The 16,164-nt window shown below is 36.9% G+C and overlaps 1 pseudogene; it reads left to right on the top strand.

Annotated features, from left to right (window-relative positions):
* Positions 1-2,051: 2,051 nt before the first annotated feature.
* On the top strand, positions 2,052-14,326 carry LOC114207085 (large ribosomal subunit protein eL30 pseudogene; annotated as a pseudogene).
* The last annotated feature ends 1,838 nt before the right edge of the window (positions 14,327-16,164 follow it).

Below are 16,164 nucleotides of genomic sequence, written 5' to 3'. Positions count from 1 at the left end.
TTCATGGGAGAAGTTGGAAAAAAGATTGATACATATAGCTGGGGCCCTAAGAGAATTGAAACCTCAGTGAAAAGGTAAAGTAGAATAAAATCTAAATACTGACATAGGAAGCAGATGGACAGCAATGAAGCTTCTCCCTGGCTAGATTCTGGATTGAAAAAAAAACAAAAGGAGAACTTGGAAACCTGAACTCAAGTCTTTGAATATTAGAGCCTAAGTTACCAATAACTACAAGATAGAGGAAACTTGCTTCTCAATAATTAAGATAAAAATTGGTTCCAAATCCTTGAGTACCTAACAGAGCAAATATAAAAATATTCTAAAGAGACATTCTACCATTGGATCACAAGAAAATCTCACAGAAAGAGGTCTATTGAATTGTCACAATAAAATAGTTTGGGGAAGATTATTAAGAACTGAAGAGTGAATCAGAGAATTGAGAGATAAATTGGAGAAAATCATCTAGAATTCAGCACATTCCAGCACAAACCAGTGGAATGCAGCACTGTCCAGAGACAGTGAGATAGAAACATGGAAGAGAAGTTTAGAGACAGGGAGAATAGACTGAATAAATGCCCAACACAGGTTTGATAGGAGTTCCAGGAGACAAAATGAAAAGTAATAACATAGTTTTTTGAACACAACATAGTTGAGAATTTTCAGAATTAAAATTCTTCATTTTCAAGAAGCATAAGCTCCATAAAGAATAAATAATTCCACACTTAGACATATTTTATTAAAACTTCAGAACATTAAATCAAAGAGAATATGTAAAATACAAAATAGAGAAGACATGACATAAAAAGAACTGTAATTAGACTAACTATAGATAGCTCAACAAAAACAATAGGGATCAAGATCATGGAATAGTATCTTTACAGTGTGGTAAGAGAGTAACTGTCAAACTATAATTCTCTGTCCAGCTAATCTCTCAAGAATGAGGGTCATATGAAGAAAATTTCAGATAAACAAAGACTGAGAGAATTTTCCCCTGACAGGCTCCTCCTTCAGGAAGAAGCATTTTAAGTCCTGGAAGAAGTGGGATGCAAGAAAATATTGGGAAATATGTGAGTAAATAATCTTATAATCTTTGTATTGGTTGTGTGGAAAGCAAAGCTACCGATTAAAATTTAAGTAAACTTTAGAAGTTAAAAGTAACACAGAAGAATATAAATGGCACTGTAAAACTGAAATTAGTAGGACAAGAACAAGACATAAGTTATATTACACTAAGATTAATCCAATGGAAGAACAGGAAGGAGAAAAAGTATAAAGAAAAAGGTATAGTATGGAAAGTATAAAATTTCATATACAAATAAAGTCATCAAGGGCATATAGTAAAATTAAGCAGCATTATAGTGTATTAGATGTGTTTTCTCATTTAATTCTTACAATGATGTCAGGCAACAAACATCATAAGCATGTCATTTTACAGATTATTAAATTTGCAATGCAAATGATTTAAATTGCTCAAACTCACATAGCTAGAACTCAGAGAGTCTGGGTCTGGAGTCCATTCTGTTACCACTGTAATTTCTCTATATATACAAAATTCAGATGGTGAAATAAATCTAAAGTTATCACTAACTAATATGTAAATGGCTTAAGATCGACAGTTAAATATAAATGGTATAATATTGCCTGTTAAAAGACTCTCAGAATAAAGAACAACAACATCAAAATATGCTATTTACAAAAGCAAAGTCTTACAGAATAAATAATAAAATAATTAATGATGAAATTATGAAGGTGGGAAAAGATATCAAACAATGTCTAACTAAAGAAATGCTTACTTTATATTAATAACAAAATAGACAGTAAAACAAAAAAAAGACTAGGAATTAAGATGGTCATTATAGGATGAAACAGGAATAATTTATGAAGAAAATAGATAATACTACTAAATTGTATTTTCAAGATGGAAGCAAAAAAACTGCAAATCTAGAGATGTACTTGGAGAATATACAAAGAGTCAGTTTCTTTCCTTCCTCTTACCCAGCCATTTGGGCAGCTGCTTTTGGTTGGGGCCATCTTGCACCTAAGGCAGGAAGATGGTGGCTGCAAAGTAGATAAAAATGTCCCTGGGATCGATCAACTCTGGGCTCCCACTTGTTATGAAAAGTGGAAAGTATGTGCTGGGGTATAAGCAGACTCTGAAAATGCTCCGATATGGCTAAGCCAAACTGGTCATCCTTGCCAACAACTGCCCAGACTGGAGGAAATCTGAAATAGAATACCATGTCATGTTGGCCAAAACTAGTGTCTATCACCACCGTGGCAATAATATTGAATTGGGCACAGTATGTGGGAAATATTACAGAGTATGCACATTGGCTATCATTGATCCAGGTGATTCTGATAACATTAGAATCTTGCCAGAACAGCCTGGTGAAAAGTTAATCACGCAAAACATTTCTTTAATAAAACTCACCAGAGCTTGTTTTAAACACACACACACACACACACACACACACACACACACACACACACACACACAGTCAGCTAAAGAATAGCATTATCTCCTTGATATTTATATGTCAGAAAATATTCATAGTGTAATTTTCCTCTAGCTTTATAAATACCCTTTACTAACACTCATGCTCAAAATTAACAAGTCAAACTTGTTCAGAGCTCAAGGGATGAACATTTTAGCCAAAATTTCAAAGATGCCTTGGATATAGTGCTAATAATGTCTCAATTTAAACAACTCATTTCTGAAAACGTTCCTGACTTTTCCAACTAGGTACGTCTCTCCTTATTTTGAATCTCCAAAGTACTTTGCTTATATTACTTTATGGAGCATGTCTTACATTAACTTGGTGGTTCTCCACCAGGGGCATTTTTCCCCACCAGGGGACATTTGGTAATGCCTGGTGACATTTTTGGCTCTCATGATTGTGGGGGATTTTGTGGTGGGTAGAGGCCAGAAACAATGCTAAGCATTCTAAAATGCACAGGGCAGTTCCCTACAATAAGAAATTCTTTGGTCCAAAATAATAGTGCTGAGGTTGAGAAGGAGAAACCCAGTTCTAGTTTGTAGCTTGTTAATTTTCTTTTTCATCTTCTCCACTTTCAGTTACATTGAAAGTATTATAGGGATGCCTGGGTGGCTCAGTCGGTTGAGTGTCTGCCTTCGGCTCAGGTCCTGATCCCAGGGTCTTGGGATTGAGCCCTGCATTGGGCTCCCTGTTCAGTGGAGAGTCTGCTTCTCCTTCCTCTGCCCTACCCCCTGCTTGTGCTTGCTCTATCACTTTCTAGCTCTCTCTCTTTCTCAAATAAAAAAAAAAATCTTAAAAAAAAAGACGGTATCATGGACTTGGTCTTACCTGGGATTCCATATAATTTGTAGTGTTGTGCCTGCTACAGGGTAAGTTAACAGTTGTGAAACTGAATTTCCATTCAATGTCAATCCTGAGTGTCCACTATGTGTGGGTTGCTCTCTTCAGAATGTGTGTGCAAGAGTCTAAGCAGATAGTCTTTATCCTCTAGGAATTCCCAGCTTAGTAGTGAAAGAGAGATATAAATAGATACTTCATAATACAATACACTATGTACTTGAACAAGAATATGAGGGAAAAGTATGCCATATGAAGCCAAAGTCAGAACTAAGGAGATTTCATATAGTAAATCAAAACAAAGCAGTACTTATTTGGCCTACAATAATACTGAAAAGTTGCTTTGCCTATTTCTGTAGGTAAACTAGGGTTAGAAAACAAAATGCAAGATAAAAGGTGTAACAGCAACAAAATCCCTTCCTTCCAAAATAAGAATGTTATTAGGTTTGCATAAAAACGGGAGACTTCCTTGAAGTCATCTTTCAATGCTGTTCTTGAACTGCTTAACTGAACAGTTATTTTAAAGTGCAAGAACTCTTCCTTGTACTTATTTGCCCCTTTTCCACGGCATTCTGTTTTTGTTTTATTTATGAACCATTTTTTCTATTCTCTCTAAGGCCTCTGATTAATGTTGTTTTTATATGAAGTTTTCCTGGAATTATCTGTGTTAGCTCCAGTGATATCTTTTCTCTTTTATGCTTATTTTGTTCTACTCTTTCTTTTTGAAAGATTTATTTTATATTTGATCATTGTTTGTGCATTCATATTTAAGACTGCAACATTATAATTCAGTAAGGTTCCTATGTACAGAATTCTTATATAAAAATGACTATTCCTCCTATATTCAAACAAGATCTATGTGAAGATGAGTTTAAAAGTATTGAGCAACTCAAGTAAGACTTGAAATAATGAAAAAGAATTCCAGTTTCTTCAAGTGAACTATTACAAAATTTAAATCTATATAAATTAGAATAATAGAGAAATTAATTAACAACATGACTGGAATTCTCACTTTATAATTAGATTAGCTATTTCTAATATTCATGTGAAAAACTAGACAAGAAAATATACAGGATATTTTTGAAAAAGTAGAGAAATGAGAGGTAACTAACATCATCATATTTAATTTATATTATGGTAATATAATAATTGAAAATGTATGCTAGAAAATAAAATTAAACGTGACTACGTACCTACACTAAGCTAAATGACAGGTAATTTACAGACTGAAATGTGGAAATTAAGCTATAAAAGAAGCAAGAAGAAACTTTGAAAGTTATACACATACACATGTATAAAAACACACACATAAAGAGGGTGAGGCTGTCCATTTGAGTATAAAAGACAGTTCAAAAGCCAAGAGAAAAAAAGATTATTGAATTTAATTATGTAAACACAGTTTTAAAAATCTACATGACAAAGTAATATAAACATAGTGAAAAGAAGAGGGAATGCACACGAAATATATATGACCGATAATCGGTCTGATTTCCTTAATACAGTGCCCCCCCAAATCAGTAAGCAAAAGATGAAGAATATAACTGAAAAAGTGCAATAATTATGAACAGAAATGCCAGTACATATGTATTATTCAACATTCTCTAGAGATAAAGAACCAATAGGATAGATAGGTAGGTAGGTAGACAGAATGAAAGATAGAGAGAGAGATACATATAGATATAGATAAGAGGAAACTTATTATAGGAATTACCATACATGGTTTTAGAGGCCCATAGTCCCACAGTTTGCCATCTGCAAGCAGGAGAACCTGGAAAGCTGGTAGTGTAATTCAGTCTGAGTCTGCAGGCCAGAGAAGCAGTGGGCCAATGGTGTTAAGTCCTGGTGTGAGGTTGAAAGCCTGAGAAGCAGGAGCTTCAGTGTCTGAGGGCAGAAGATGGATGTCAGCTCATGAGGAGAGGAAATTCACTCTTCTTCCATCTTTTTGTTCCATTCAGGCTGTCAGTGGATTGGATGATGCCTACTAGCTTTGGAAAGGGAGATCTTCTTTATTCAGTCTACTGATGCTTATACAAATCCCTTCAAGAGACACCCTCACAGACACACCCAGTAAAGTTTTACCAACTACTTGGGTGTTCCTTAGCTCAGGCAAGTTGACACATAAAATTAACGATTACAACATATCATTCTTAAACACATGAAAGTATGTTCAACTACCATCAGAATAGGAGCAAAGCAAACACTGAAATACTATTTTTCTCATATCAGAATGGCAAGTATTTTTTATAAGGATTGATAATGCACAACATTGGTGAGAATTTGTGGAAATAGATAAGCTTATGCGTTCATGGGTAGTGAATATTGGATCAACCTTATGGGATGATATATGGCAATATCTACCAGCATAAAAATTCACATACATTTTTACTCACAATTGTAATTCTAGGAATTTAGGCTTTGGTAAGTCCCTACATGTCTTAAAGAGAGACAACATATTGTGGAAGTTAACAGCATAGATGCTGGAGTCACGCTGTTTGGGTTTGAATCCTGGTTTCACATTTACCAAGTGTGGTATTGGGGAAATTATTTGATATTTCTTATGTCCGAATTTTCTAAATTTTTTAATGGGGATAATAATAACAAGTACCTCATGGGGTTGCCATGATTATAAAATTTAGTAATATATGTCAAATGCTTGCCACATAGTAGGTGCTATAGAAGTGGAGTGATGAGGCATCTCAGTTTCACTGGGATATTGTCCTGGCTTAGACTTGTTTTGTCCCAGCACAGTCACAAACATCCCTACCCCTTCAGTCTCAAAGATGTCCTCACTGGTTGATATATTATATAGACATCTTATAGGTAAGCGTGAGAGTAATTGTTCATAAGTATATTAATTGTGGATCTGTGAATAATAGTAAAGATTAGAAATAATGTCCATCAATTGATTACTTGTTAAATGTGTATACTTACAATATATGTTTCATCCTTTCAGAGGAACAGTCCACAGCTATCAAAAAGAAAATTAATGACAGCAGTTATTTAGAACAGTGATTTTCAAACTTTTTGGTCTCAGGATCTCTTAAATTATTAAGAATCATTTGAGATGTGAAACATCTTTTACTTTTTTATAGATATCTAGTGATATTTACCATATTAGAAATTAGATTGGAAAACATTTAAGTATGTATTTATAACTCATTTTAAAATAACAATGAAAATATTACATGGCAACAACATATTTTTAATGAAAAACTACATTAAAATTAGCTTGGAAGTACATTGCTTTGCATTTTCGCTAGCATTAAACACTCCTATTTGCTTCATCATCCAGTAGGTTGTACTATCACATTACAGCTTCTGGAAACTTCACTGTACACTCAAGAGAGAATAGGAGAGAAAAGGGCAAATGATAGTTTAGTGTTATTATAAAAATAGTTTTGACCTCACAGGCTTCCCAGAAGGATCCCTAGTACTTCCATTTGTCTTAGGTCAAAGTATACCTTGAGAACCCTTGGTTTAGAACTTGGACTAAAGAAGAATTTTTTCAAGGAGGAATATTTTATTACCGACATTTTTTAGAAGTACATGCACATGGTGATAATAAAAATCAGACTAAATTATAGTCAGTTTTATTATTGTTTATAAATTCTCTACCAACAATGCACTGTCTTACTGCTTGCACCTGGGGTAGACATTCTTGTCACCCCATCATTTATATACCACCGTGTGGCAGAAACCAAACTAGACCAAATCCATCTGATGCCAAAGAGCTTGGGATCTTAACTGCCCCAGTATGTTAAAAAGTTATCTTAATGCTTGGGACTAAAGATGGATACATTCACTGACGGTCATTTAAATTGAAAGAAGCACAAACAACAACAACAACAACAACAAAAACTAGTTCCACAGAAGTAATCCCCATCATAGACTACAAGAGCAAGTGGGGAATGAGTGCAAAAATCCTGGGAAGGAAGAAGAAAACAAGTTTTCAATCATTCTCTAGAATCCAAGCAGAAAATCCAAACACACTCATAACTAAAACAGATATAGTTAGAGCAAAGTGGGAGGCCTTGGAATCTCTGAAAACTTGAAGAAAATAGTTAATTATCATTCCGAGATAATTACTGCTGTGAATTCAGTCATTCAGCCTCTGTTTTTACAACCTGGCATTTTCCACTGAGAAAAGGAATCTGCCCTTCTCAAAAATTTTATTTTCTAGGCTCTTTCAAGGGTTCTGCCAGCACAACCCTGACTCACCAGCTGGGGCTCCCTGAGTAGAGAGGCGGGAGGGGAGAGATTCCCCAGTGTGTGTGTTCCAGTCAACTTCTGGAGGTCCCTGTGCATTTTGTCATGACAATTAGATTGTGTACTTACACAAAATATTCTAAACATCTTAATTAAGTTAGATTGAAGGAAATTAAACTAAAAAGGATCTGAGGTGTGGAGCATTTCTTCCAATCTAGCCTGAAATGGAAGATAATAGGGTCAGTATGAAAGTCCCATTACAAACCCAAGAAAGGTGAAAAGCAAGTAGACTCTGACAAATAAAAACACGTCATAAATTTGGAAGTCTCCGTTATATCTTTAGAGATGAGGAATAAGAAAAAGTGCAAAAAATATTTTCATGGATGGGGAAATAAAGGGAGAAGAATGACAGGGAAGGTCGTTGATATTGATTGATATTGAATGATATTAGTAATGATACATGAAGTCCCAAAGATTACAGGATGTCAGAACTGAAAGGTATTTTAGAGACCATCTAGACCATCCAGACAATCCAGACAAACCCCTTTATTTTATAAATGGGAAAATAAGGCCCAAAGTAGTTAAGTAATAAAGCTTGATGTTTACAATGTTAATTTATTTATCAAATAAACTATAAGACACATAATATCTCTTTGAATCTCCATGTTTTTGAAGGAACATATATCACAGGCATTGTTTTTTTTTACTCTTTCTTTTCAAATAATATTATTATTTTTTAACATTATATATCTGAAACTACGATAGGACAGTGAATGTTAAGTTGTAATCAAAGCCCAAAATAATGATTTGAACTTTATAATTTTGGATTAGCCACATTATTAAATAAAACTGAAAAACACTGTTTTGATGCTTAATGTTTATAGGCACTGAATTTAACTCTGCAGAGGAACCATCAATGAATACAAGGTACAAAGTTCCTGATCTCTAGTGGCTCATACTTATCCAATGAGATTAATTATAGGAACCATATATAGACCTCATGCCAAAAAAAAAAAAAAAAAAGCATTTTAGAGGGGAATAGAGAAAATAGATCATGAAGAATTTAATTCTGCTTAGAGAGTCTGGGCAGCCTCCATAAAATTAAATTGAGAAAGGACTTTGAAGGAATAGTAAGACTTCAGTAGATGTACATTGCAAAATTGGGTCATTTCAGATAGAAAGGAATATACACACAAAGGCAGAGTCTCGTGTGCTTTTTAGGAAAAACACTGTGTATTTAGGGTAGGGAAGAGAGGGTGCAGTGCTTGACCATATATAGCTTCTTCTTTGAGGCCACCCATGTATCCAGCCATAACTCAGGACTTTCTCTTAGATAGCCATGATCATTACCATGCCACCTTGTCTACAAATGCCCCTCATTGAATTAGAGATCAGTTATTCTACAGGTTTGTCATTGGCTTAGTGAAAAAGATGAATGAGGCTAATCACATGCCTTCTATGATTATTTGAACTTAGAAACACAAAGTTTCAGTGGAAGATAAAGCTGGAAGAGAAGATATAGAGAGAAAAACTGTAAGGTAGAATCAAGGTAATGGCAGAGTAAAATTTTGAGGGGCTAGAAGCCCCATGAAGAGAAACCATAAGGTTTATATAAGAGTCAGAGAATGGTTTGTCCCTAGGGTTACCTCAGTTCTTAATGTGTCCTTCTTATAAACCTAACCTGGAAGGAGTCTCAGGTTCTCAAATCAAAAGAACCTGGCTAATCCAGAGACAAAGAAAACTAGTGAGAAATTAGGCCACATTTTAGAGAACATCTTGGGGCAAGCTGGGTATTTTAGACTCTACTATATATACTAATAGCTGATGGATTAAGAATTACCAATAGGGCTTGTTGGAAATGTACACAGATTCTGACTCATTAGCCTGGGGGGGAGACGAGGAATCTACTTTGCTTGTAAATGATCCTTAATCAAAGAGTTCAAGGATCACAACTTAAAAAACATTTTGATGTAGATTTTTTTTTTTAACAGGGAATTTCTAAGGTATAGTTTATTTTATTTTGTGAAGGACTGAAACCAGGAAGTAAGCTATTGGAATATTGTAGATGAGAACTAAGTAATTAAGGGGAAAAAAGGTGACTATTGATACAATAAATAATCTTTCATAAAATTCTTTTATTATAATTTAGAACTATATATACCATCTTATATCCTCATCTGTGTTTACTTTACCTTCCTCTGTGATTTTCTATCTATGTCTTGTCTATTCCAGGAGAATTGAGCATAGTTCTCTATAGATGGATGTAAGGATTAGTACATCTGATCCCTGGATCTAGTGATCTAACCAAAGCTAGTTTGAAATTTTCTCTCTCTCTCTCTCCCTCTGCTCCTCCCCCCCCCACTCTCACATACTCTCTATATAAATAAATAAAATCTAAAAATAGAATTACATCTTACTGCTGAGAAATCATTTCAATAACTAAGGGTTTCTTAAAAGTATTTGAAGATAGAGAATAGAAAAGGAGGGGAAAATGGAGGTGGTAATAAAATATTTTTTGAAATATAAAATGTAAAACAAGGCACAAAGAGTTGTGTAATAAAGGTTTACTTAGAGTAGAGACTTCCTGGTTTTAGATAGTAGTGAACTCAAACAAGATTTTGGTGACTGATGAGAAATGGGGAGTTGAAAATAGTCATCCACAAAGAGCAAAGCTCCGAGTCCAGTATTTCTGCTGTATTCCTACTTATTATATGGGTTTTTTTCCATTTGGGGTCTTTAATACAGCAAAATGATTTTACTGATGAACTGTTGACAGAAAGCCATCTTTGAATTACTATTATGACTTACTTTTGGGCTTTAATTTTTAAGAACACAGTTTCCCTGTGTTTCTCTATGTGCCCAAAGATATATACTCTTCCAGGTTGTGAGTCAATACTGATCTAAAGGGAAGAAAGGGAACTAGAGAGGTAAGAAGACCTGATAAGTTTGAGAAGACTTTAGTCCTTCAGTTAAAACGTTAATGATAAAAAAGAAGACACAGAGGAATCCCTCAAAGCACTTATGGCTTGAACTTGCAATATAACCTCTGAGTTCCCCACTTTTATCTGTGTTGCAAATAAGAAGCTGAGAAACTGGGCTCAGATGTGCTTTGAAGGTTCCATATAATAGTCAATCTGCATAGATTTCTAATTGCCTTAACTTGAAAAGAAAGTGCACATTTTTTTTTAAAGAACATAACTCCCTGCAAAACCAAACTGATAGCACTGCAGAATAATTACAGCTTCTTCTGGTTGCTATGACACCTCTTGTATCTACGTCATCCTGTATCATAACTGTTTTTGAGTGCTAGTAAAAGAAGATAGGATAATGACATAAGATTATGATATGGTATGAGAGAGAAAAGATCTACTCACTAGAGGTGACATTAAGAAATAATTTAATGTCAGGACACCTGGGTGGCTCAGTCAGTTGAGCAGCATCTGACTCTGGATCTCAGGGTTGTGAGTTCAAACCCTGCATTGGGCTCTATGCTGGGTGTGAAGCCTACCTAAAAAAAAAAAAAAAAAAAAAAAAAAAGAGAGAGAGAGAGAGAGAGAAAGAAATAATTTAGTATTTTAGTTAATGGAAATGTAATTATCTTCCTAACAAATATTACCACATATGTCTTATGATGCATTGACTGTAACAGCTTCTACTTGCGGGACAAGCTGAGCAAGAGTTTTAGTTTAAAGGCTTCTTACAAATGTAAAAATAAAATAAATCCAGCCATGACAAAACTGGGAAAATGAGCTTTTCCTTAACTAATCCCTAAGTGGTCTGGAACAACTTAAGGATAACATACAATGGCTCTATTTTACGGTGTGCCTGGGTGGCTTAGTCCATTAAGTGGCTGACTCTAGATCTCAGGGTTGAGAGTTCAAGTCCTGTGTTGGGCTCCACGCTAGGTGTGGAGCCTACTTAAATGGCCCTGTTTTACAGGGAAGATTCATTAGCAGAGTTCTCAGCAATGAGGAGTCTTTTATCCTCAGCCAAACCACCTTCATACGATACAATATCAGAACAAGGCTTCAGCCTCTTGGTGTGAAAAAGCAGGCTGGCTCTCAGGGAGGGAGAGATTAGGAAGAGGAAGGCAGTGTGGACAGAATGAATGGTAATGAGTTCAGAGGAGCCACTTAATCATTTGCCTACCATGGGCTTCTATCTGGATCGGACCAAAAGGGCTTCATTTAATGAGAAGATTTATCTTCGGCATCTACGAAGCGAGAGTTGATCTGACATTGTTTAAACAGACAACTGAGAATGCAAGCGTTTAAAGCTGGTGTATTACTGAAATGCTCAAGAAATCTCATCACAAATACATTCAAAATACATAATCTAAATCCTTTTTAAAGGGCACCTCACGTTAATCCCTTAGCTGGGGTTCCTCATTTTTATAGCATCATTTATCACTTTAATGTACGTTAGTTTAGCGGTTAAAAGCCAGGGCAGAAAACCTGCTCTGAATGTTGGAACATTAATGACTTAAGCAAAAAGGAAACACTGGAAAGACCAGCCGGTGCTCTAGTTCTTTCCCCTGGGTTATAATCACAGATGCAGGAAGCAATTGCTGCTATATAAATAATACCGCAATGTGGTTAGTGTTGGCAAGACCAGACTTATTTGGGACACGGAAGGGTAAATAACAAAAGGTTTGACAAACTGACTCAAGGGAGGAATGTGTATTTATGTGTGTAGAGAGGGAGTGGTAAGAGGGAAAGAGATGAGCTCAAACCCTTCTTGCTTCTAGTGCATATTTTTCTAGACAGAAAATCTAGGGGTGGAGATGAGATGCAGGGGGTGGAGGACGGAAATACCAGGGCACCCTAGCAGCACAGATGGCATCAGGACTCATGCCTCCCACTACACCTGAGGCTGTGGATGCTGCAGGACAATGAACGGGCATGTGTGTGTGGGGAGGGCTGGGGGAGGCGCTCCATTTAGGAGGGGAGAATCCCAGTATTTGTGAAACCAAATTCCCTACACAACTCCTTTTTTGCTTCCCTAAAACATAGATCAGACACGTATCTGACTCTCTCCCTAGCTAAGCATTATCTTGGGAAAGACGTGTACCTTCTCTGGAATCACGTTGTCCACATTTGTGAAATGCACCAGAGATGGGGATGGTGACGATGGGGCTGTCTAGATGGACACGTTGATTCCATCCAGCACCAATCTTTTATGGATTTACCTTTCTATTATTCATATAGCTGATGACTCTTTTTATAATGGTATCTTTGGTGCTCAGATTATATCATATCAAAGAGCTGAATGTGGGCATATTTTCCAGGCTTCAGAATTTTCCAAAGGCGGAGCCATGTGGGAACTTCCCAGAACCCTCAACGTCATACTATTTAATGACAAAGGTTTTCTCCTGACCAAACTCCAGCCAGGCTCCTCTGAGCCCTCCTCTTGACTAGGCCTCAACCTTGGCCTACAAAGACATGAACAAAATACTATTGTAGTTTCTAACAGCTTAAGGCTCTATCCCTAGGATGACCCTAGGTCCTCTTAAAGTACCTGCTTAATGAAACTCAAGGCTGCCAAAAGAATTGATGGCTTGTTCTAGCCAGCACCTGAAGTAGGGCTCCTGTCTCCCAGCCTGTACTAGAAACCAAGAGCCGAGTGTGATGATTACCAGTTAAGAAATCCAGATGGGTTTCACAGGGACCAGCCTCCCCGGCCCCCTTGCTTTTTGTAATTTTTACTTTCCTGACTCTGCCGGGCCTCCGCTCACTCCTTTCCTTATTCCCTCATTCTCCCTTTAAATGTCCAGTCACTTCTGTACAAATCAAAGTTGAATTCAGTTCACACTGGACTTTTTTCCTCATTGCAATTGTATATTACTGATTGAAATCTGTCCTTACCACTTTAACTATTATCTAGCTTTATTTTTGACGTTAGACAGCTGATCACCTCATTCCAAGGTGAATACTTCCCTAACACACTTTTGGTTCAAAGGGTAAAATACAAGTTTCTTATTGTGCATTTTATACAGCCCATGGTGGGCATTTCCTATCTGCCCCACCTCTTCTGTCTTTGGGGCCCATCTGGCTTTTGTTTCAATCTCAAACACAGCAGATGACATTCTCTGCCAGTGAATCCTATTTTGAGCTCTCTTGGGGAAGCTACAGAAGCTGAGCTATGTTCCCAAATTTACTGCCAGGTTTAAAACAATAAAAATCTCATGCTTATTATTTCCCCCTGACCTAGGGCAGGGTCTAAAATGACTGACTCCAGTTCCTCGGCAAAGATATGAAAGCCTGTTTAAAAAGTATTTATATATCAAATGACTACTTTGGAGCGGCCTTGCAAGGCTTGCGGGGCTCACAAGAGTACTTCCCTGCTGAATTGAGACTCTTTCCCATCAAAATTGTCAGCAAACAGGGCCTGGGAAGGTGGGTAGGGCTTGGCCTTGTGTTGAGCTCTTTCAGTCTACGTAGCAGAGGCTGAGTGATCCCCACATGCTAGTTTCAGCTTTGGAGTTTTCAGGAGGGATCCTCACCTAAGCTCTAAGGCTCCTGGCAACTAATCTGTCCTGACTCTTTTGCTTTAGAGCTTTGCTACTCAGCGGAGAACCATCATCATGCACAACATCTGAGAGCTTGTTAGAGATGCAGGATCTCAAGTCCTACCCCAGACCTATTCAGTCAGGAACAGCATTTTTGAAAAGACCTCCAAGTGATTCTAATGCACCTGAAAGTTTGAGAAGCATTGTCATTTGTAACACTCTGACTCTCGCTTTTTCCTGGAATCTTTATTACAATTCTGAATCCTCGTCTTCCTAATATGCCCAAGGCACTGTAGATAGAGAATTTTCCTTACTCTTTATAGATGCTTCCTACATAGACTACAGGTCTTCTCAGTAACCTGCTCCACCCTACAGAGTTGCCTTGCTGCCTGCCTAATGGGACTCCTGAGCATCTCTCACTCATGTCCCATTTCCCTCATAAAATACAGGGCTTGCACCTGCAAGCTGTTCACTCTCTAACCCCACTGCCATGCTCAACCCTCTGCCTCATCTTGGTTAACACACCTGGTTCTAGGTCAGCGGGTCCTCATGAACCCTATACTGCGGAGCATACCCCTTTTGTGCCCAGAGCTGCCCAGACCACCGAGATCTGATGAACTGCAGTGTTAATTGGGAGTTATAGAACATGGACCTAGAGACACAAAACACGGGATTTAGCTCCATCTAGTAGAAAACATAATTTCACCTACATCTCGTTGTGGGGCTTGAATGATAATGTATACGGAAGCACTTGGTAAAGTCAAACACTAAAACACTATTTGACCAAGAGGTAATTGTGGGATCGAATTGTTGATCCACACTGCATCCTTCTTACAGATATATTTTAGAAAATATTTAGGGACTGTGATAAATGATAGACAAGAACTTAAGGGGGAAATCCTCATTTAAAATGGGATTATGATTGAATATTTTTTCTTGAATTTTATTTTTTGTTCAGATTGTTATATGAGTTTAACACATTTTTGAAACTTTTCCTCAAAAAACAAGTAAGAGGGGAAAAGAACTTAGTAGACACTCTTTACTTTGGCATTCCAGAGCCTCTATGATATGACCACAACATACCTACCTTTTTCCATTTCTCACTTCATTTCTCCTTTTACCATCACCTATCCCACCACACATAATTATTCCTTCACCTATTTACTTTCCTTGAACACACTTTGAGTTGTTGCCTTTCCTCTCAACCTAGAATGCTTCTTCTACTTCCATCTGTACTTGTGAAAGATAGGGTTTTTGTTTGTATGCCAAAAAAACCTCACATTTCTTTATCATCCTAAATGATGTATATCTGGATTTGTGTCTGCCCAGAAAAACTGACCGGAAATGTTATCTCAGTCACTGTTTTTAGAGGGGCAACTGGGTCACCTCCTTCTTTCAGGATCATGCAGGAATTTGAGGGGGGTGCTTATGGAGTCCAGAAAACTTGGACAATAATTTCTGTACCTTAATCATGCATATCTATTTCTACCAGGGTTGGAGATACAGAAAACACCGTTTACTTTTATACCAAATTTCTTGATTTTTAAAGGTTGTCAAATAATTTTAAGTGTCTAAAAACCCTTGATGGACCAGTTAAAAGATATCTGTGACCAAGTTTGGCCCACATGCTGGAAGTTGGTGACCTCAGCCCTAGACTTGAGGATACAAAATATTACCTATCCACCTAGAATGGTGAGAAGAGAGAAATTTTCAACTGATTTTCATTTTTATAAATTTCTTACAACTCTGAGAATAAGAATTCGAGGTTGAATAGAAGATCCCCCTCCACCTATTAAAACCCTATGAAGTCTTCCAAGCTTAGCTCAGACGTCTTCCATGACTTTCCTGGGGACAAAGAATACTTTATACACTGGCATCAATTGGTATCTCTTCTGTACTGGGTAGCATTTGTATCCTTCCCTTGCTTCCCTCTTCTCTTCCTCCCTCCCTCCATTCTTCCTTCTTGTCTTCCTTTGACTAGTTTAACGTCTGGGATTCAAACCCAGGGGGCAGTGTAATTCAAAGACTGCGCTCTTAGTCATGGAACTTAAAATATAGTGAATGCACTGGTTAATTATCCAAGCCAATATTCTTCTAAGGAAATTTCATGTGGAC

The sequence above is a fragment of the Eumetopias jubatus genome, unplaced genomic scaffold (genome assembly GCF_037043125.1).
Source record: "Eumetopias jubatus isolate StellerSeaLion01/CBP00866 unplaced genomic scaffold, mEumJub1_p1.0 scaffold_1, whole genome shotgun sequence".
Classification (NCBI taxonomy): Eukaryota; Metazoa; Chordata; class Mammalia; order Carnivora; family Otariidae; genus Eumetopias; species Eumetopias jubatus.
Note: the sequence above shows the minus strand (reverse complement) of the source record. Positions and strands in the feature narration are given on the sequence as shown.